Source organism: Crinia signifera, chromosome 1, assembly GCF_055691185.1.
Source record: "Crinia signifera chromosome 1, ASM5569118v1, whole genome shotgun sequence".
Lineage (NCBI taxonomy): Eukaryota > Metazoa > Chordata > Amphibia > Anura > Myobatrachidae > Crinia > Crinia signifera.
The window spans coordinates 224,879,186-224,900,725 of record NC_139217.1 but is presented as its reverse complement, the minus strand read 5'-3'; the positions used below and the strand labels follow the sequence as shown (position 1 = coordinate 224,900,725).

Sequence of the window (21,540 nt, the reverse complement as noted above, 5' to 3'; positions counted from 1 at the left end):
AGCTGTCGACCTAATGGTATGTCGACCTAAAACCATGTCAACCTATTGAGCTGTCGAACTAATGGTGTCGATGTAATGGCTGTCGATGTAAGTGCTGTCTAATATCCGTCCCAGACCCGAGTGAGAGTACGCCCAATCACTGTCCTATTTTTCTTCAAAAAAGGTGTTTTAAGTCTAAAACCTTAATTTGCAAACAATCCTACACATTTATCCTTTTGTGTTTTTCCTTTACCCAATTTGGAGCAGGTAATTCCCACTGAAGAAATTTGGGAAGTTGAATAAAGGAAGCCATATAAAAAGACACCTTTATGCACTTGATTTACCTACACAAACCTTCATGATTGTTATCTCATGAAAAAAAAGGGGTCTGGGACGGATATTAAAAGGATAAATGTGTAGGATTGTTTGCAAATTAAGGTTTTAGACTTAAAACACCTTTTTTGAAGGAATAGAAAAATAGGACAGTGATTGGGCGTACTCTCACTCACACTGGATAGGTTGGATAAATGTGGGTCAAGGTTTCTCTTTTATGATGGAGGAATAGCCTTCTTAGATGGACAACTAATTTGAATGTGCATACTTTACTTGCACAGCATAAGGCTCTAATAAACCTGTAATGCTTTTTTAACAAAGGGGTTGATTCTGCATACCCAACTCGCTTGGAGGGAGATTAGTGCAAAGCAAGATATCGCTCTCGTGAGGTCACTTTTGGAATTCCTCTTTAAACATGTTCAAACCCATTCAGGCCAAAAAAAGCTTAAAGCCTCAGTTAAAATGTATATATTTTTTAATAATAAAAAATAGCAAGGCAAACATGTTCTCTAAGCAAGTCGTATGCACTTACTATCAGCATGATATCACAAAAAAAGTATGTATTTAATTTTAAAGTTCAATATATACATATAGTGCAGGTCTTGACTCTTGAAAAAAAGTTCCTAGAGACCAAAATGTGTAGACCCAGGAGTGTGAACAGGTTTATTTTATTTATTTTTTTATTCGGATCTAGCATGCCTGCACTCACATACATCTCAAAAAAGACTTATCAGCATGGGACATCCCGCACAGCACATACACCGTCACAGATCAAGCGCATCAGCCGGATAGTGCAGCGGCAGAGTCTCCATGATACACAGGACTTGGACGCAGCACGTCAGGAAGCCACACCCAAACGCGTTTCGTCATCAAAAGGACATTGGTAAGTATAGCAGGGTTTATATACACAGCTAGTTAGTAATTGCTCATCTACAGCTGGAGTCCAATTAAATAATGGAGAAATACAGATTAAAATCAATTCATTTAACAGTTTCAGGTTCGGGAGAAAAAAAAATCTTCCAGTCTTGATAATTTTTCTTTCAAAGCATTGGAGCATACTGCTATACTTACCAATGGACACGCCTCCTGACGAAGTCCTTTGATGATGAAACGCGTTGGGCTGTGGCTTCCTCACGTGCTGTGTCCAAGTCCTGTCCTGTGTATCGTGGAGACGCTGCTGCTTTACCATCCGGTGCTTGATCTGTGACTGTTTGTGCTGTGCGGGCTGTTCCATGCTGATAAGTCTTTTTTTGAGATGTATGTGAGCGTTTATATTTTTTAGTAAAGAATTGAGATATATTTGCTCATTTGTGCGCTCCTTCTTTCTTCTTTCTCACATGAACCTGGTGGGGGTTGGGCAAACCCCATTTGAAGTCGAGCTGCACCTGACCACCACTGATTAAAAATCTGGATGGACTTTTAAAATGGAATAGGACTTTGCGCAAAGTAGATCTTTATATATATATATTTCTGTCCTGAAGACGGGCTCCGGCCCGAAACACTGTAGACATTTTACAGTAAAATTTGACTCACAAGTACCTGGAGTGACGCTATTCATTGTATAGTATATTCATAAACTGGAGTTTCCAGTTGACAGCGGGCACCCAGGCGAAGGTTTCAAGCGGAGCAGGAGCCAGTGGGGAGTGACGGACTGTACTGCACTATCTATCTATCTATCTATCTATCTAGATATATAGATATATAGATATATAGATATATATATATCCTGATGAAGATGTATTAAACATCGAAAACGTTCGATCACGCTACTCTGCAGTTGTCTCTCTTATTAAGCCTCCGGGTGCCGCCGTACTTGACAGTGTGTGTGTGTGTGTATATATATATATATATATATATATATATATATATATATATATATATATATATATATATATATATATATATATATATATATATATATATATATATATATATATATATATTCCACAGTAACCCGGCACTCCCTCAGCGTCAATCCAATATTCTTTACCTGGTGCCTCCCTGTTAGGAACTTGTCCTCTTGTATAGGGTGTAGACAGAAAGGTGGCACTCACGGATTTAGCAATGTGAAAAAAATCCGCCAGCAGCCTGCCTCACCATCTGACTGTCTCAATCTCCGTCGGCGGGGCGATGGGAACCCTGTCCGTCTCCGCCTCAGGGAGACGGACAGGGTTAGTGGGGGGGGGTGTTGCGGGCAGGCGGCGGTGACCCGGGGGAGCGGCTGGAAGTGCCGTCGGAAGGGGACGCGCGCTCCTTTCGTGCACGCGCGTCCCCTTCTCGCTATGCAGATGGTGCTGGCGGGGGATGGCGGCTGGCTTCGCCATCCCCTGCCAAGATGGGACCTGCCCCATCTGTAGTACAGGTCCTCCGACATGTTTCGGGCACAATCCGCCCGTCCTCATCGATCCCTGAGGACGGGCGGATTGTGCCCGAAACATGTCGGAGGTCCTGTACTAGCAATAAAATTGCTTTTTTTCACATTGCTAAATCCGTGAGTGCCACCTTTCTGCCTACACTATATCTATCTATCTATCTATCTATCTATCTATCTATCTATCTATAGATGTATATCTATCTATAGATAGATATATATCTATATATATATCTATATATATATCTATATATATATATATATATATATATATATATATATATATATATATCTATCTATCTATCTATCTATCTATCTGTATATGTATGTATGTATGTGGTATGCCGGCACTCCATAGCTGTAATTTGCTGGGCGCCCGGTGCCCTCCTGAAGTAAGCCCACCGCTTTTTGGGTTCTATATGCTGAGACCAGGTTGGCAGCACTCTTGCGCAGATATAACAAAAGACACCGTCTTTTACCCTAATACTTCTGTCCCAGAAATAGTGTCTCTGATAGAGCGATTCGGCTCCTTCTCTGGCTTTAAAGTAAATTACACTAAATCAGAGATGATGATACTTACAGGATACAATAACATGCCCCCCTAGAGAATCTACAATGTCTCAATTCCCAATAGTGAAATGACCAGAGACAGCCACACAGGCGAGCTGTCTGGGTGAGGATGGGTCCTGTCACTAGAGATGGTCATCGTTGCCATTGCCAATTCTGCAACTGGCCATCGATAGTGGTAAACTATGCAATGGCTGACCATCGATATTTTTACATATCGATGGTCATCCATTGTGTTTGAATGATTGGCCTGTTGGCCAATCAAAACAGGGGGCGGGACTTCACGGGTGTCAGGGGTGGAGCTATGCTCTGTGTCCCGGCACTTTGAAAATAGTTTGATTGAAATAATTTGATTCTTAGTAGGCCACTGTAAATTATATTAGAGCTTTCCAATCCCCATAAGGTGACCCTACTGATAATGTGGGTCAGAGGGAGAGGAGAATGTATAAAACAGAGCAGTGTCTCATAAGACCAGGGCCCGAAACCAGTGTGTAAGCTTTCTAGTGCCCCAACCAAGATGACCACCGCCGTTAATAGGGTGAGTGCTGGGCCAAGTGGGGGGATTAATGTATGCAGGGAGCACTTACCCCACCATTCTCGGCTCATGGAGGCACCTGGGGGTGGTAAGGAAGGGCTGGGTGAGCTGCTGGGTGATTTATTGAGGCTCTGGTGGCGTCTTACTCTTCCCGCTGTGGAGCCCGATTCCCGTCGTCCAAAATAGAGGTTCCGGGGCCGCGGGTAGGCCGCAATCCGCGGAAACCTATAAATAGGCTTCCTGACTCCGCTGCCGCCCGCGACTAGCCACCGGAGGGGTGGGCAGGTGCTTTGAGGAGAGCCACCTGGGGTCCCGGTTTTTGAGGAGCTGTTTTGGGAGCTCAGGGACTGTGCTTTATTTATATATATATATATATATATATATATATATATATATATATATATATATATATATATATATATATATATATATATATATATATATATATATATATATATATATTGCAATTGGTTGGATAGAGGTAAGCGACAATAAATACCTGTATAATACACGAAAAGCTTTTTATAATAAAAAAGGTTTATTTAACATATAAAAAAAGTGCACAATAGCACTAAAAATGGAGAACAGACAAAAATACAATATATATAGAAAAAACACTGAAGTAAAAAATGCGAAATATTTTCTTAAAAAAGGCCTACATACGATGTCGCTAAAAAATAGGGAGGTAAATAAATTAGGAGGTTTAAAAGTAAAAGGACTTATCTTAGTAGAGGAGTCAGCAGGCAGTACCCAACGCGTTTCGTCTAGGAGACTTCTTCAAGGGGTGAGGGAGAGATGTGTATGAGGCTCTAATGTGTATGCCTAATGCACATGGTTATGAGGTCACATCCTGTGGGATGTGTCCTCCGTTTTTACCTTCAAGGTTTTATACATATTTTTCTTCTATTAATACAGTGGTTTAGGGGCTTAGTGTTAGCTGACTCTTATTACTAAAAAAACGCAGGAAAAACAACATTATGGAATGAGAAAACAATATATTTATGAGAGGGGGATGCGCGTCCCCACTTCCGGTTGGCGGACGTCACTTCCGCCCCGCTTCCTGTATACGTGTAGTTCAGTTAGATAGGACGACTTCCGCCCTTCCTAAGCGGAAGTATCGCGTTGCCACACTTCCGTTTTGTAGCGCTTTGCGGGGGTTGGCTGTGGCGACTGTCCATCATGTTCAGGATTGCGATTACAAGCTGTCTTGGCTCTAGCATGGTTTTTGACTCTGTTCGGCGGCCATTTTGCCTGGGACCTTTGTGGATTTTTGTATTGAAAAGCGGCCATCTTTATGGTTCTCAGTGCATAGATTGGAGTTTGCTTGTGTTTTATTCATGACGATTTCTTGCGGAACATGGGGGTATAAAATACATTGTATTAATATTTGCACATTTGCATGTTTATACATGTTAATTACGTGACAATGATAATAAATGTATATATACACTAAATTTAAGAGATATCAGATATAGCAGCAATAATGAACTGGGATAAATAATATATATATACTTTGGGATAGGGATAATTCTTGAGGTAGAGAGTTGTATGGCAGTACTCATAGTATAGCAGCAAACGAAATGGCAGCAAAAAATTTTTATACATATAATAGCAGCATAATTATTAAAGTGCTTAAATATTAAATGACCTTTATAAGGCAATGGTGACCTCTGTATAGCAGTAAAAATAATAATAATAAAAAGAATAATAATAAAAAGAATAAAAAGAAAGGGACAAGTTATATACATAGATAGTGTATATACTATAGTGATGAAACATATATAGGTGTAAAAATAATTTTTATTATTATTGTTTGGTGTGAGTGACCTTGTGATTATATTTTATTTATATTTACAATAAGTGTCTATATAAAACTTTGCTAACATATATTTAAAGGCGATAAGTAGTTCAGTGATAGGTGATAGGCAGATAGATGAGGCTTGTAGAAGATGAATGAGAGGGTGAACGTGTGTGAACTGAGCTTTGGTATTTTTTGCGGTTGTCCTTTTCACGAGGTTGTTTGCGTCTTTCATTACAGAACCTGTTCTTCTCAGGTAGTCTCCTGTCCCGATACTGGACAGGTCCAAACACTGCTTGGCTGCCAAGATCGGACGAGATTGGGCATTGCCAGTGTGGTATGACTGTAATGTTTTCTCTTCTTCCTCTCGGACCTGAATACCTCTCGGACCCGAGTACCTATTTGCTCAGAAAGTGTGTAAGAAAAGGGGATACAAGGAGATAGACATAAGAAGAAAAAGAAGTGGGTGAAGGGGTGCATTTGTGTGGAAAACACAGGGGGATAAGGTTCCTCTCGCATGAGGGTTACAGGACCTTTACAGGAACGGAGCGATTTCGTATCCCTCATTTAGTCCACTCGGATGTAGTGTCTGGAGCTGGAATATCCAATACATTTCCCTTTGGGACAGTTTTTTCGCAAGGTCGCCTCCTCTTTCCCCCAGCTGGACATGTTCAATAGCTTTAAATGTCATATCTTCTGGATTTGATTTGTGGGTTATTAGAAAATGTCTAGGGACTGCATGATTTTCCACTTTGTTTTTGATGCTTCTTACGTGCTCTTGAATCCTAATTTTCAGTGGGCGCTTGGTCTTGCCTACATACTTCTTTCCACACGTGCATTCTAGTAGATAGATGACAGAAGTGGAGTTGCAATTCATGAAGTCCTTTATCTGGAACTCGTTGTTATCCCCGGTATCTGTAAAATGTTTTCTGTTTGGGTGGAGGTACTTGCAGATGACACATTTGTAGGATCCCTTACATTTGGGTAATTTTGTGGAGGGTTTAGATGTTTTGAGCATGCTTGGTGCTAGTAGGTCCTTCAGGTTTTTTGACTTCCTGTAAACGATGTCAGGTTTTGGGGGTAGGATCTCTTTCAGGATTGGGTCCATCAGTAGGATCCCCCAGTGATTTTGTATAGATTTTTTTTATCGTGTTTTCATGTCTATTATATGTAGTGATGAATGCTACCGATTCTTTCTTGTCCTCTTTCTTTGTTTTATACGTTAGTAGTGATGTACGATTCGTGTTTCTTGTTTTTTCTGCTGCTTTCTCGATGAGGCCCGCTGGGTATTCTTTTTCCGCAAATCTCTGGCCATACAGGGTAAGTTGTTCTTCCAGGTCTTCCTGTTTGCTACAATTGCGTTTAATCCTGTGGAATTGAGAATATGGGATATTTTCTTTCCATCTTTTTAGATGATTGCTTTTGTGGTGTAGGTAGCTATTTTTATCCACACTTTTGACAAAGTTCTTTGTTATCACTTTATTGTTCTCGTGTGTCAGGATCAGGTCAAGGAATTCTATGGATTCCTGCTGTATGTTGGAGGTGAACTTGAGGTTCAAATCATTTTTGTCTAGGTCTTTAAAAAATTCTTGGAATTGTGAGTTCGTTCCATCCCAGATGATTAAAATATCGTCTATGTAACGTTTATATAGTATTATGGCACTCTTAAAAACAAGGTTATTGTAGATATAAAAGTTTTCCCAGTGTCCCATAAAAAGGTTTGCGAAACTAGGCGCAAAGATAGTCCCCATTGCTGTTCCGCATTGCTGTAGGTAAAATTGATCTTGGAATTTAAAATAGTTATGGTGCAGGATAAAAAGCATTACATCGCAGATAAAATTCCTATGTTCTGGAGAAAGTGAGGCGTCTTCTTCTAGGTATACTTTGCAGGCTTCTACTCCTTTGTGGTGTTCGATACAAGTATATAATGACTGGACATCTATGGTTACCCATTTGTAGGTCTCCTTCCATTCGAAATCTTCCATCGTGTTCAGGACTGCTGTCGTATCTTTTAGATATGAGGGTAAGCATTTCACATATTTATTCAGAAAAATATCCACATACTGGGACAGGTTGGAAGTCAAGGAGTCGATACCTGCCACAATTGGTCTTCCAGGTGGATTAGTCAAACACTTATGGACCTTCGGTAAAAAGTAAAAAATAGGGGTAATGGGGTCTGATCTTAATAAATATTGATATTCATCTTTTGTTAAAATATTGGTTCTGAGACCTTGTAGCAGAAGACTACGTAGTTCCTCGATGTATGTCTCTTTTGGATCAGTCATGAGTTTACTATACGAGTTTTCATCTGCCAGGAGCCTTTCTGCTTCTTTTACATAGGCTTCTCTGTCCATAAGGACCATACCCCCCCCTTTATCAGCAGGTTTTAATACCAGGTCTTTGTTTTTCTGTAATTTCTTCAATGCCTCCCTTTCAGAGTTAGTCAGATTTTTAGTTTTTATCGGTGCTTGTTCTGTGTCGCATAGATCCTTTTTTACCAGGTCATAGAAGATGTTAATGTTGGACCCCTTCGATTCTATTGGGTAGTATTTAGATGTAGGTTTCAGACCTGATTTGGATCTGCTCTCAAAATTTGATGTTATAGCGTCATCTTTTCTCAAGAAGTGCCTCTTCAAAGTGAGTTTACGGACAAACTTGTTTAAGTCGATATATGTCTCAAACTTGTTCATACTGCTTGTGGGTGCAAAGGAAAGTCCCTTTCCCAGGAGAGAAACTTCTGGGGCTGTAAGTACGTGTTTTGATAGGTTAAAGATGCCTTTATTGGTAGCCATATTTGCGATGTCTTGCTTCGTTATGCCGCTCTTTTTTTGGGATCTCTGCCTCCCGCTTCCCCGTTTTCCTCTTCGTCTGGTAATCTTCTTTTTAGGGGGGAGGCTTGTTTTACATTTTCTTCCAAGACTACTCTCCAGTCTTCCTTCCTTCTTGTTCCTGTGCTCTGGGACAAAAAAGAAGCCGATGGTGCGGTGGACTGTTCTTGTTCTCCGTTCGATCTTAATCTTTGTAGAGCTGTAAATCTGTTGGTGGTCCTTAAAGGTACCTTTTTAGGTGAGTCATAGCTTTTCCGTCTTAATGTTGTTTTCTTTTGTGTAATTTGTTTCCATTTATTCCTATTGTCGTAAGGTGGTGGATTTTCATGGTTGTTGAACCTGCTCCAGTTCTTGACCTTACCTTGGTCATAATCTGTCTTGTCTCTCAGGAATTTTTTCTCTTTGCCTTTTATGACATCCTCTTCTATTCTTTCCAGTTTTTTATTTAGGACTTTCTCATTTATTCTGTAGTCCTCTGTGTCCTTGTGTGTCTCCAAAACTCCTTCCTGTGCTTTGATGCTTAGTTCTAGTTCTGATAGAGTTTTTTGTTTCTCTTCAATAAGTAATTTCATCAGGCTCAGGGAACATGTGTGGAGGGTGGCATCCCATTTTTCCATGAATGGGGAGTCTTGGTTTCCATATGTGGGTTGTTTCTGGATCCTCAGACCTCTCGGAATCCTGTTCACTGAAATATAGTGTTGGAGTCCTTGTATGTCCCACCAAGTTTTTACCTCCTTTGTGAGTGTTTTCTCTATAGCCCAGAATAAATCATCTAGGTCTTGTGATGGTACAGTATCATTTGTCTGTTTATTCTCATTAAAAATGGTTTTACACCACATATCTCTTTTTGTTGTGCGTTCATTATTTCTAAACATGTTTCAAAAACGTCTTGACACCAGGCTGCCTTACAATAAAACCAAAAAATGTCCGGAGAAAGTAAATTTAAGAGATATAAAAAGCTTTTCGTGTATTATACAGGTATTTATTGTCGCTTACCTCTATCCAACCAATTGCAATTGTTTTCTGTGACACCCCTCACCAAGGTGCCCATCTTTAGAGGTTAGCTGACATCCCTTTTCTATAAAAGGGTACCAGTATACACTCATTTCTTACCAGAATATTTGCACAGTCTAAGGACACAAGTGGCGCCATACATCCTTTCTTTCTCCGGACATTTTTTGGTTTTATTGTAAGGCAGCCTGGTGTCAAGACGTTTTTGAAACATGTTTAGAAATAATGAACGCACAACAAAAAGAGATATGTGGTGTAAAACCATTTTTAATGAGAATAAACAGACAAATGATACTGTACCATCACAAGACCTAGATGATTTATTCTGGGCTATAGAGAAAACACTCACAAAGGAGGTAAAAACTTGGTGGGACATACAAGGACTCCAACACTATATTTCAGTGAACACCATGAAAATCCACCACCTTACGACAATAGGAATAAATGGAAACAAATTACACAAAAGAAAACAACATTAAGACGGAAAAGCTATGACTCACCTAACAAGGTACCTTTAAGGACCACCAACAGATTTACAGCTCTACAAAGATTAAGATCAAACGGAGAACAAGAACAGTCCACCGCACCATCGGCTTCTTTTTTGTCCCAGAGCACAGGAACAAGAAGGAAGGAAGACTGGAGAGTAGTCTTGGAAGAAAATGTAAAACAAGCCTCCCCCCTAAAAAGAAGATTACCAGACGAAGAGGAAAACGGGGAAGCGGGAGGCAGAGATCCCAAAAAAAGAGCGGCATAACGAAGCAAGAGATCGCAAATATGGCTACCAATAAAGGCATCTTTAACCTATCAAAACACGTACTTACAGCCCCAGAAGTTTCTCTCCTGGGAAAGGGACTTTCCTTTGCACCCACAAGCAGTATGAACAAGTTTGAGACATATATCGACTTAAACAAGTTTGTCCGTAAACTCACTTTGAAGAGGCACTTCTTGAGAAAAGATGACGCTATAACATCAAATTTTGAGAGCAGATCCAAATCAGGTCTGAAACCTACATCTAAATACTACCCAATAGAATCGAAGGGGTCCAACATTAACATCTTCTATGACCTGGTAAAAAAGGATCTATGCGACACAGAACAAGCACCGATAAAAACTAAAAATCTGACTAACTCTGAAAGGGAGGCATTGAAGAAATTACAGAAAAACAAAGACCTGGTATTAAAACCTGCTGATAAAGGGGGGGGTATGGTCCTTATGGACAGAGAAGCCTATGTAAAAGAAGCAGAAAGGCTCCTGGCAGATGAAAACTCGTATAGTAAACTCATGACTGATCCAAAAGAGACATACATCGAGGAACTACGTAGTCTTCTGCTACAAGGTCTCAGAACCAATATTTTAACAAAAGATAAATATCAATATTTATTAAGATCAGACCCCATTACCCCTATTTTTTACTTTTTACCGAAGGTCCATAAGTGTTTGACTAATCCACCTGGAAGACCAATTGTGGCAGGTATCGACTCCTTGACTTCCAACCTGTCCCAGTATGTGGATATTTTTCTGAATAAATATGTGAAATGCTTACCCTCATATCTAAAAGATACGACAGCAGTCCTGAACACGATGGAAGATTTCGAATGGAAGGAGACCTACAAATGGGTAACCATAGATGTCCAGTCATTATATACTTGTATCGAACACCACAAAGGAGTAGAAGCCTGCAAAGTATACCTAGAAGAAGACGCCTCACTTTCTCCAGAACATAGGAATTTTATCTGCGATGTAATGCTTTTTATCCTGCACCATAACTATTTTAAATTCCAAGATCAATTTTACCTACAGCAATGCGGAACAGCAATGGGGACTATCTTTGCGCCTAGTTTCGCAAACCTTTTTATGGGACACTGGGAAAACTTTTATATCTACAATAACCTTGTTTTTAAGAGTGCCATAATACTATATAAACGTTACATAGACGATATTTTAATCATCTGGGATGGAACGAACTCACAATTCCAAGAATTTTTTAAAGACCTAGACAAAAATGATTTGAACCTCAAGTTCACCTCCAACATACAGCAGGAATCCATAGAATTCCTTGACCTGATCCTGACACACGAGAACAATAAAGTGATAACAAAGAACTTTGTCAAAAGTGTGGATAAAAATAGCTACCTACACCACAAAAGCAATCATCTAAAAAGATGGAAAGAAAATATCCCATATTCTCAATTCCACAGGATTAAACGCAATTGTAGCAAACCGGAAGACCTGGAAGAACAACTTACCCTGTATGGCCAGAGATTTGCGGAAAAAGAATACCCAGCGGGCCTCATCGAGAAAGCAGCAGAAAAAACAAGAAACACGAATCGTACATCACTACTAACGTATAAAACAAAGAAAGAGGACAAGAAAGAATCGGTAGCATTCATCACTACATATAATAGACATGAAAACACGATAAAAAAATCTATACAAAATCACTGGGGGATCCTACTGATGGACCCAATCCTGAAAGAGATCCTACCCCCAAAACCTGACATCGTTTACAGGAAGTCAAAAAACCTGAAGGACCTACTAGCACCAAGCATGCTCAAAACATCTAAACCCTCCACAAAATTACCCAAATGTAAGGGATCCTACAAATGTGGGAAATGTGTCATCTGCAAGTACCTCCACCCAAACAGAAAACATTTTACAGATACCGGGGATAACAACGAGTTCCAGATAAAGGACTTCATGAATTGCAACTCCACTTCTGTCATCTATCTACTAGAATGCACGTGTGGAAAGAAGTATGTAGGCAAGACCAAGCGCCCACTGAAAATTAGGATTCAAGAGCACGTAAGAAGCATCAAAAACAAAGTGGAAAATCATGCAGTCCCTAGACATTTTCTAATAACCCACAAATCAAATCCAGAAGATATGACATTTAAAGCTATTGAACATGTCCAGCTGGGGGAAAGAGGAGGCGACCTTGCGAAAAAACTGTCCCAAAGGGAAATTCCAGCTCCAGACACTACATCCGAGTGGACTAAATGAGGGATACGAAATCGCTCCGTTCCTGTAAAGGTCCTGTAACCCTCATGCGAGAGGAACCTTATCCCCCTGTGTTTTCCACACAAATGCACCCCTTCACCCACCCCCCCCCCCCCTCCTCACCCCCCCCCCTTAATTTTTCTTCTTTTTCTTCTTATGTCTATCTCCTTGTATCCCCTTTTCTTACACACTTTCTGAGCAAATAGGTACTCGGGTCCGAGAGGTATTCAGGTCCGAGAGGAAGAAGAGAAAACATTACAGTCATACCACACTGGCAATGCCCAATCTCGTCCGATCTTGGCAGCCAAGCAGTGTTTGGGCCTGTCCAGTATCGGGACAGGAGACTACCTGAGAAGAACAGGTTCTGTAATGAAAGACGCAAACAACCTCGTGAAAAGGACAACCGCAAAAAATACCAAAGCTCAGTTCACACACGTTCACCCTCTCATTCATCTTCTACAAGCCTCATCTATCTGCCTGTCACCTATCACTGAACTACCTATCGCCTTTAAATATATGTTAGCAAAGTTTTATATAGACACTTATTGTAAATATAAATAAAATATAATCACAAGGTCACTCACACCAAACAATAATAATAAAAATTATTTTTACACCTATATATGTTTCATCACTATAGTATATACACTATCTATGTATATAACTTGTCCCTTTCTTTTTATTCTTTTTATTATTATTCTTTTTATTATTATTATTTTTACTGCTATACAGAGGTCACCATTGCCTTATAAAGGTCATTTAATATTTAAGCACTTTAATAATTATGCTGCTATTATATGTATAAAAAATTTTTGCTGCCATTTCGTTTGCTGCTATACTATGAGTACTGCCATACAACTCTCTACCTCAAGAATTATCCCTATCCCAAAGTATATATATATTATTTATCCCAGTTCATTATTGCTGCTATATCTGATATCTCTTAAATTTAGTGTATATATACATTTATTATCATTGTCACGTAATTAACATGTATAAACATGCAAATGTGCAAATATTAATACAATGTATTTTATACCCCCATGTTCCGCAAGAAATCGTCATGAATAAAACACAAGCAAACTCCAATCTATGCACTGAGAACCATAAAGATGGCCGCTTTTCAATACAAAAATCCACAAAGGTCCCAGGCAAAATGGCCGCCGAACAGAGTCAAAAACCATGCTAGAGCCAAGACAGCTTGTAATCGCAATCCTGAACATGATGGACAGTCGCCACAGCCAACCCCCGCAAAGCGCTACAAAACGGAAGTGTGGCAACGCGATACTTCCGCTTAGGAAGGGCGGAAGTCGTCCTATCTAACTGAACTACACGTATACAGGAAGCGGGGCGGAAGTGACGTCCGCCAACCGGAAGTGGGGACGCGCATCCCCCTCTCATAAATATATTGTTTTCTCATTCCATAATGTTGTTTTTCCTGCGTTTTTTTAGTAATAAGAGTCAGCTAACACTAAGCCCCTAAACCACTGTATTAATAGAAGAAAAATATGTATAAAACCTTGAAGGTAAAAACGGAGGACACATCCCACAGGATGTGACCTCATAACCATGTGCATTAGGCATACACATTAGAGCCTCATACACATCTCTCCCTCACCCCTTGAAGAAGTCTCCTAGACGAAACGCGTTGGGTACTGCCTGCTGACTCCTCTACTAAGATAAGTCCTTTTACTTTTAAACCTCCTAATTTATTTACCTCCCTATTTTTTAGCGACATCGTATGTAGGCCTTTTTTAAGAAAATATTTCGCATTTTTTACTTCGGTGTTTTTTCTATATATATTGTATTTTTGTCTGTTCTCCATTTTTAGTGCTATTGTGCACTTTTTTTATATGTTAAATAAACCTTTTTTATTATAAAAAGCTTTTCGTGTATTATACAGGTATTTATTGTCGCTTACCTCTATCCAACCAATTGCAATTGTTTTCTGTGACACCCCTCACCAAGGTGCCCATCTTTAGAGGTTAGCTGACATCCCTTTTCTATAAAAGGGTACCAGTATACACTCATTTCTTACCAGAATATTTGCACAGTCTAAGGACACAAGTGGCGCCATACATCCTTTGTTTCTCTATATATATATATATATGAAATGGGCACTCACCAAGGACTTGATCAGCAACAAGAATTTATTGTAGATACAAGAGGTACATCCGACGTAACGTGACGTTTCGGTCTAGTATAGACCATCATCAGGAATATGTACAGCAAGTATAATCAATCTCATGATCAGCACAGGCAACCTGGTATCCATCCTCCTCTCTGGAATACATGAATACATGGGATTACATGTGCCGCTTTGTCACAATCCCTCATTTGGGTTAACACGTATTCGACAGCCAGTAAACCCCTAGTCAGAACGAGGAAGAGAGCCTGGCCGGTCATATAATCCGACCACAACCTCAATTCATTGGCAGACAAAGTCCTCCTACCCTGCTACAGACGCGGTAGAAATCTTAAAGACATTTTGGTACACACCGACGTCACCGACATGAGACCGCAGAAACACATTTTCTAAGTAAAAAAGCAGGCAATTATCGTTGCTTAGGATGTACCACCTCCTCTTACTTAGAAACAGGGGACACATTTGCCCACCCACACACGGGAAAAATCTACAAAATCAGACACATATTTAATTGTTCCAGCAAGTATGTGGTATATCTTTTAAAATGTCACTGTGGGCTCTATTACGTGGGCAAAACCATATGTGAGTTAAAAGTCCGAATGGCCCAGCATCGCAGCGCCATTAACCCCTTCACGACATTTGACGTATATATACGTCATGGCCGGGAAGTACTTCCCGACCGTTGACGTATATATACGTCATGGCTTAAAACTGTCACTGCGTCTAGAGACGCAGTGACAGAGGGACGATGTCTGCTGTCCCTGACAGCAGACATGTCCGTGCATGCCCAGGGGGGGCGGCGATGCCGCCCCCCCGTCGGCGATCGCTGTGATTGGCTGTTCATTGTGAACAGCCATTCACAGCGTTTTCTGTGTCACCGGCGAATAACGTTCGCCGGTGACACGGGATCGGAGGTGATTGGTGCTGTAAAGTACAGCACCAATCACCGCGGGGTGTAAGGGTGACACTGGTGTCACCCCACCTCACCCCTCCCGCCCCCAAAGGCCGTGATTGGTTCGTCGGACCGACGGACCAATCACAGCCATGGAGGGGGGTTTAAACTAACGGTGACTGCACTGCAGACGCCATTCCGGTCTGGAATAGCGTGCAGTGCGGTCACCGTGCCCAGCTGCCGCCTATACTGACCAGAACCCATCCAAAATACTTACCTGATCATTGATATTGCTTATGCTTGTGACATCTTGTGACATCCTGTGACATCTTGTGCTGCTGCGATTTATTAGATAGAGAGAGAGTTAGAGAGAGAGAGATAGAGAGAGATAGAGAGAGATAGAGAGGCCTAGTGCTATATTTTGTGCTGCTGCAGTGTGATAGAGCTATAGATAGAGAGATAGAGAGAGAGAGATAGAGAGAGAGATAGAGAGAGAGATAGTGACAGATTGTGCTATATATTTTTTATATAACTGAAAGAGATAGAGAGAGATAGAGAGAGATAGAGAGGCCTAGTGCTATATTTTGTGCTGCTGCAGTGTGATAGAGCTATAGATAGATAGAGAGAGATAGAGAGAGATAGAGAGAGAGAGATAGAGAGATAGTGACAGATTGTGCTATATATTTTTTATATAACTGACTGCTGCCCCCCCTTTTGTGCTGATCAGTATAAATTAACTGATCAGCAACTTTTTGGGGGCGCAGGTTTTTTTTTATATATAGATATACCTGTCAGTGCTGCTGCTGCAGTGTCATAGAGTGATAGATAGTGAGAGATAGAGAGAGATAGTGACAGAGAGTGATAGAGAGTGCTAAATTTTGTGTCTGCTGCCCCTGCCTTTTGTGCTGATCACTATATCTGAGGTGATCAGCAACTTTTTGGGGGTACAGAGGTTTTTTTTTTTATATATACCTGTCAGTACCACCAAAGGTTGTGCACCTGCTGCCCCTCACTGGTAATCAGTGTCGCATCACTGATCACCTTTTTTTATTTTTTGTGAGTGCTGTGGGGTCTTTTTTACATTTTTTTTTACACACACTGTGATTTTGTGTGTGTCCTGTGGCCACTGTGCGCTGATCAGTGACGTACATCACTGATCAGCTTTTTCGGCACAGGGTTGATCTATTTTTTTTTTTTTTTTGGATCAAATTCCTGTTGCCTTTGAGCGCTGTTCAGTGACGGACGTTACTGACCAACATCTGTGCTCAATTTTTGGCGCAGGACCTTTTTTTTTTTTAACCCCTTCCATTTTTTTTTTTTTTTAACCCCTTCCATTTTTTTTTTAACCCCTTCCATTTTTTTTTTTTAACCCCTTCCATTTTTTTTTTAACCCCTTCCATTTTTTTTTTTTTTTAACCCTTCAATTTTTTTTTTTTTTTATTTTTTTTTTTTCTGCACTACATACATACACACTACACACTACATACCCCCTGGGTTGAAATAAAGTTTGTACCCCCCCCTACACTATACACGTGTTGAAACATTTCACTACCAGTAACACAAAAATATAAATGGCATCCCAAATGTCATCCCAAATGTCGTCCCAGTCATCCAGGAGAATGTATTCGGTGGAGGAGGCATATGCCATGCTTGCCTCTGACTCTGACACAGCCAGTGAGGCAAGCGGGGAATTTGAAGGATTTGTCTTAAGCTCCTCTTCCTCCTCTGATGATGAGGGACCCCCTCAAAGACGCCCCCGTAGAGCAGCTGAGACCCCCCCCCCAATAATTGATCTCGTATGGACCCCACCACCAGACAATTTTGAGCCCCAGGTTCCTGAGTTTTTGGCCATCCCAGGAATCCAATTTGATTCAACAGGTCTCAGAGAAATTGACTTTTTCAAATTATTTTTCTCTGATGATTTTATAAATTTAATGGTGGACCAAACTAATTTATATGCCCAGCAGTTTATTGCTCAAAACCCCACGTCATCATTTGCTAGGTGGACCCCTGTAGATGCAGTAGAGATGATGACGTTTTGGGGTCTGGTGTTACATATGGGCATAGTAAAAAAGCCACAAATTAGGCAATATTGGAGTACAGATGTTCTGTACAGCACCCCATTTCACCGTATGGCCATGCCCCGGGCTCGTTTTGAGGCAATCCATAAATTTATACATTACACCGATAATGCACAGTGCCCACCCAGAGATGATCCCACCTTTGACAGGCTATTCAAAGTCAGGCCGGTCATTGATCATTTCAGTGCCAAATTTGCAGAGCTATACATCCCTGATAAATGTATTAGTATCGACGAGTCCCTTATACATTTTAAAGGAAGGGTTAAATTCCGCCAGTACCTTCCCAGTAAGAGGGCAAGGTATGGCATAAAAATGTATAAGCTGTGTGAAAGCACCACAGGGTACACCCACAAGTTTAGGGTATATGAAGGGAAGGATTCAAGAATTGAACCACCAGAATGCCCCCCCTCCCTCGTAGGTGTTAGTGGAAAAATTGTCTGGGATTTAATGCACCCCTTCCTGGATAAGGGTTATCACCTCTATGTGGATAACTTTTACACCAGCATCCCCCTGTTTAAGGCCCTTGGTTCAAGAGGTACAGCAGCTTGCGGTACTGTGCGCAAGAACCAAAGAGGCCTCCCCAAAACGCACATTGCCCAAGTAATGAGAAGGGGTGAAAGCAGGGGAATATGCACCGAAAATATGTTGTTGGTCAAATATAAGGACAAGAGGGATGTCCTTATACTGACAACAATTCATGGAGACAGTACCACCTCCATCCCTGTACGAGGTACCAGTACCCACACCTCAAAACCAAATTGTATCCTAGATTACAATAAGTACATGGGCGGAGTGGATCTTTCAGATCAGGTACTGAAGCCGTACAGTGCCCTGCGGAAAACAAATATCTGGTACAAGAAGCTGGCCGTGTATATCATCCAGATGGCACTGTATAACGCTTACGTGCTATTCCGTTCTACCGGCCAGAGGGGGACATTTATGCACTTTCAAGAGGAAGTCATAAAGAGCCTAACATTTGGGAATCAGCAGGCAGAGGGCCCCAGTACTTCTAGTACTGGCCCCCGTATTGTACCAGGGCAGCATTTTCCCAACGAAATCCCCTCCACTGCAAGAAAGGGCAGGACACAAAAAAGGTGCAAAGTTTGCTATAAAAAGGGAATAAGAAAGGAAACTATTTTCCACTGTGAAACTTGCCCCGACAAACCCGGCCTATGTATAAAGGAGTGTTTCAAAATATACCACACATCTATGGATTATTAGGTTCATCATTTCACCGTGCTTCGGGGGTCTTGCTAATGCCACATAGCACCCACCATTCATTCCACCAGAATCTGAGCTGCAAAAAACAAAAATCACTCCTTCCCTTCTGAGTCCTGCCATGCACCCAACTGGTATTTTTTGGTCACATGTGAGGCATTGCCGTACTCTTGAGAAATTGGGGCACAGATTTTGGGGTGCTTTGTCTCCTTCATTCCTTGTGAAAATTAAAAATTTTGAGCCAGAAGTACATTTTTGTGTAAAAAAATGTATTTTTTTCATTTTCACTGCCCAGTTGTACCAAAATTGATGAAACCCCTGGGGGTTTGAAATGTACACTATACCCCTAGATGAATTCCCTGAGGGGTGTAGTTTGCAAAATGGGGTCACTTGTGGGGGGGTTCCACTGTATTGGTAATGCAACATAGCACCCACCATTCATTCCACCAAAATCTGTGCTGCAAAATCCAAAAATCACTCCTTCCCTTCTGAGTCCTGCCATGCACCCAACTGGTATTTTTTGGTCACATGTGAGGCATTGCCATACTCTGGAGAAATGGGGGCACAGATTTTGGGGTGCTTTGTCTCCTTCATTCCTTGTGAAAATGAAAAATTTTGAGCCAGAACTGCATGTTTGTGTAAAAAAATGTAATTTTCCATTTTCACATCCCAGTTGTACCAAAATTGGTGAAACCCCTGGGGGTTTGAAATGTACACTATACCCCTAGATGAATTCCCTGAGGGGTGTAGTTTGCAAAATGGGGTCACTTGTGGGGGGGTTCCACTGTATTGGTAATGCAACATAGCACCCACCATTCATTCCACCAAAATCTGTGCTGCAAAATCCAAAAATCACTCCTTCCCTTCTGAGTCCTGCCATGCACCCAACTGGTATTTTTTGGTCACATGTGAGGCATTGCCGTACTCTGGAGAAATGGGGGCACAGATTTTGGGGTGCTTTGTCTCCTTCATTCCTTGTGAAAATGAAAAATTTTGAGCCAGAAGTACATTTTTGTGTAAAAAAATGTATTTTTTTCATTTTCACTGCCCAGTTGTACCAAAATTGATGAAACCCCTGGGGGTTTGAAATGTACACTATACCCCTAGATGAATTCCCTGAGGGGTGTAGTTTGCAAAATGGGGTCACTTGTGGGGGGGTTCCACTGTATTGGTGCTTGGGGGGTCTTGCTAATGCGACATAGCACCCACCAAAATTCCACCAGAATCTGAGCTGCAAAATCCAAAAATCACTCCTTCCCTTCTAAGTCCTGCCATGCACCCAACTGGTATTTTGTGGTCACATGTGAGGCATTGCCGTACTCGGGAGAAATTGGGGCACAGATTTTGGGGTGCTTTGTCTCCTTCATTCCTTGTGAAAATGAAAAATTTTGAGCCAGAACTGCATGTTTGTGTAAAAAAAATGTAATTTTCCATTTTCACATCCCAGTTGTACCAAAATTGGTGAAACCCCTGGGGGTTTGAAATGTACACTATACCCCTAGATGAATTCCCTGAGGGGTGTAGTTTGCAAAATGGGGTGACTTCTGGGGGGGTTCCACTGTATTGGTGCTTTGGGAGTCTTGCTAATGCAACATAGCACCCACCATTCATTCCACCAAAATCTTTGCTGCAAAATCCAAAAATCACTCCTTCCCTTCTGAGTCCTGCCATGCACCCAACTGGTATTTTTTGGTCACATGTGAGGCATTGCCGTACTCGGGAGAAATTGGGGCACAGATTTTGGGGTGCTTTGTCTCCTTCATTCCTTGTGAAAATGAAAAATTTTGAGCCAGAACTGCATGTTTGTGTAAAAAAATGTAATTTTCCATTTTCACATCCCAGTTGTACCAAAATTGGTGAAACCCCTGGGGGTTTGAAATGTACACTATACCCCTAAATGAATTCCCTGAGGGGTGTAGTTTGCAAAATGGGGTGACTTGTGGGGGGGTTCCACTGTATTGGTGCTTTGGGAGTCTTGCTAATGCAACATAGCACCCACCATTCATTCCACCAAAATCTTTGCTGCAAAATCCAAAAATCACTCCTTCCCTTCTGAGTCCTGCCATGCACCCAACTGGTATTTTTTGGTCACATGTGAGGCATTGCCGTACTCGGGAGAAATTGGGGCACAGATTTTGGGGTGCTTTGTCTCCTTCATTCCTTGTGAAAATGAAAAATTTTGAGCCAGAACTGCATGTTTGTGTAAAAAAATGTAATTTTCCATTTTCACATCCCAGTTGTACCAAAATTGGTGAAACCCCTGGGGGTTTGAAATGTACACTATACCCCTAGATGAATTCCCTGAGGGGTGTACTTTGCAAAATGGGTTGACTTGTGGGGGGGTTCCACGGTATTGGTGCTTTGGGAGTCTTGCTAATGCAACATAGCACCCACCATTCATTCCACCAAAATCTTTGCTGCAAAATCCAAAAATCACTCCTTCCCTTCTGAGTCCTGCCATGCACCCAACTGGTATTTTTTGGTCACATGTGAGGCATTGCCGTACTCGGGAGAAATTGGGGCACAGATTTTGGGGTGCTTTGTCTCCTTCATTCCTTGTGAAAATGAAAAATTTTGAGCCAGAACTGCATGTTTGTGTAAAAAAATGTAATTTTCCATTTTCACATCCCAGTTGTACCAAAATTGGTGAAACCCCTGGGGGTTTGAAATGTACACTATACCCCTAGATGAATTCCCTGAGGGGTGTAGATTGCAAAATGGGGTGACTTGTGGGGGAGGTTCCTAACTTTTAGCACTTATGGTGCCTAGAAACCTACATGGTGC

General features: G+C 41.2%; 1 protein-coding gene and 2 pseudogenes across 2 annotated transcripts in view; 2 read left to right on the top strand and 1 right to left on the bottom strand.

The window, feature by feature from the left end:
- The window catches only part of TIMM44 (translocase of inner mitochondrial membrane 44), a 198,485-nt gene that overhangs the window by 51,679 nt on the left and 125,266 nt on the right, over nucleotides 1-21,540 (top strand). The gene's annotated exons all lie outside the window — the stretch shown is intronic.
- Nucleotides 5,815-5,934, bottom strand: LOC146039247 (5S ribosomal RNA; annotated as a pseudogene).
- LOC146038650 (5S ribosomal RNA) lies at nucleotides 12,673-12,792 on the top strand (annotated as a pseudogene).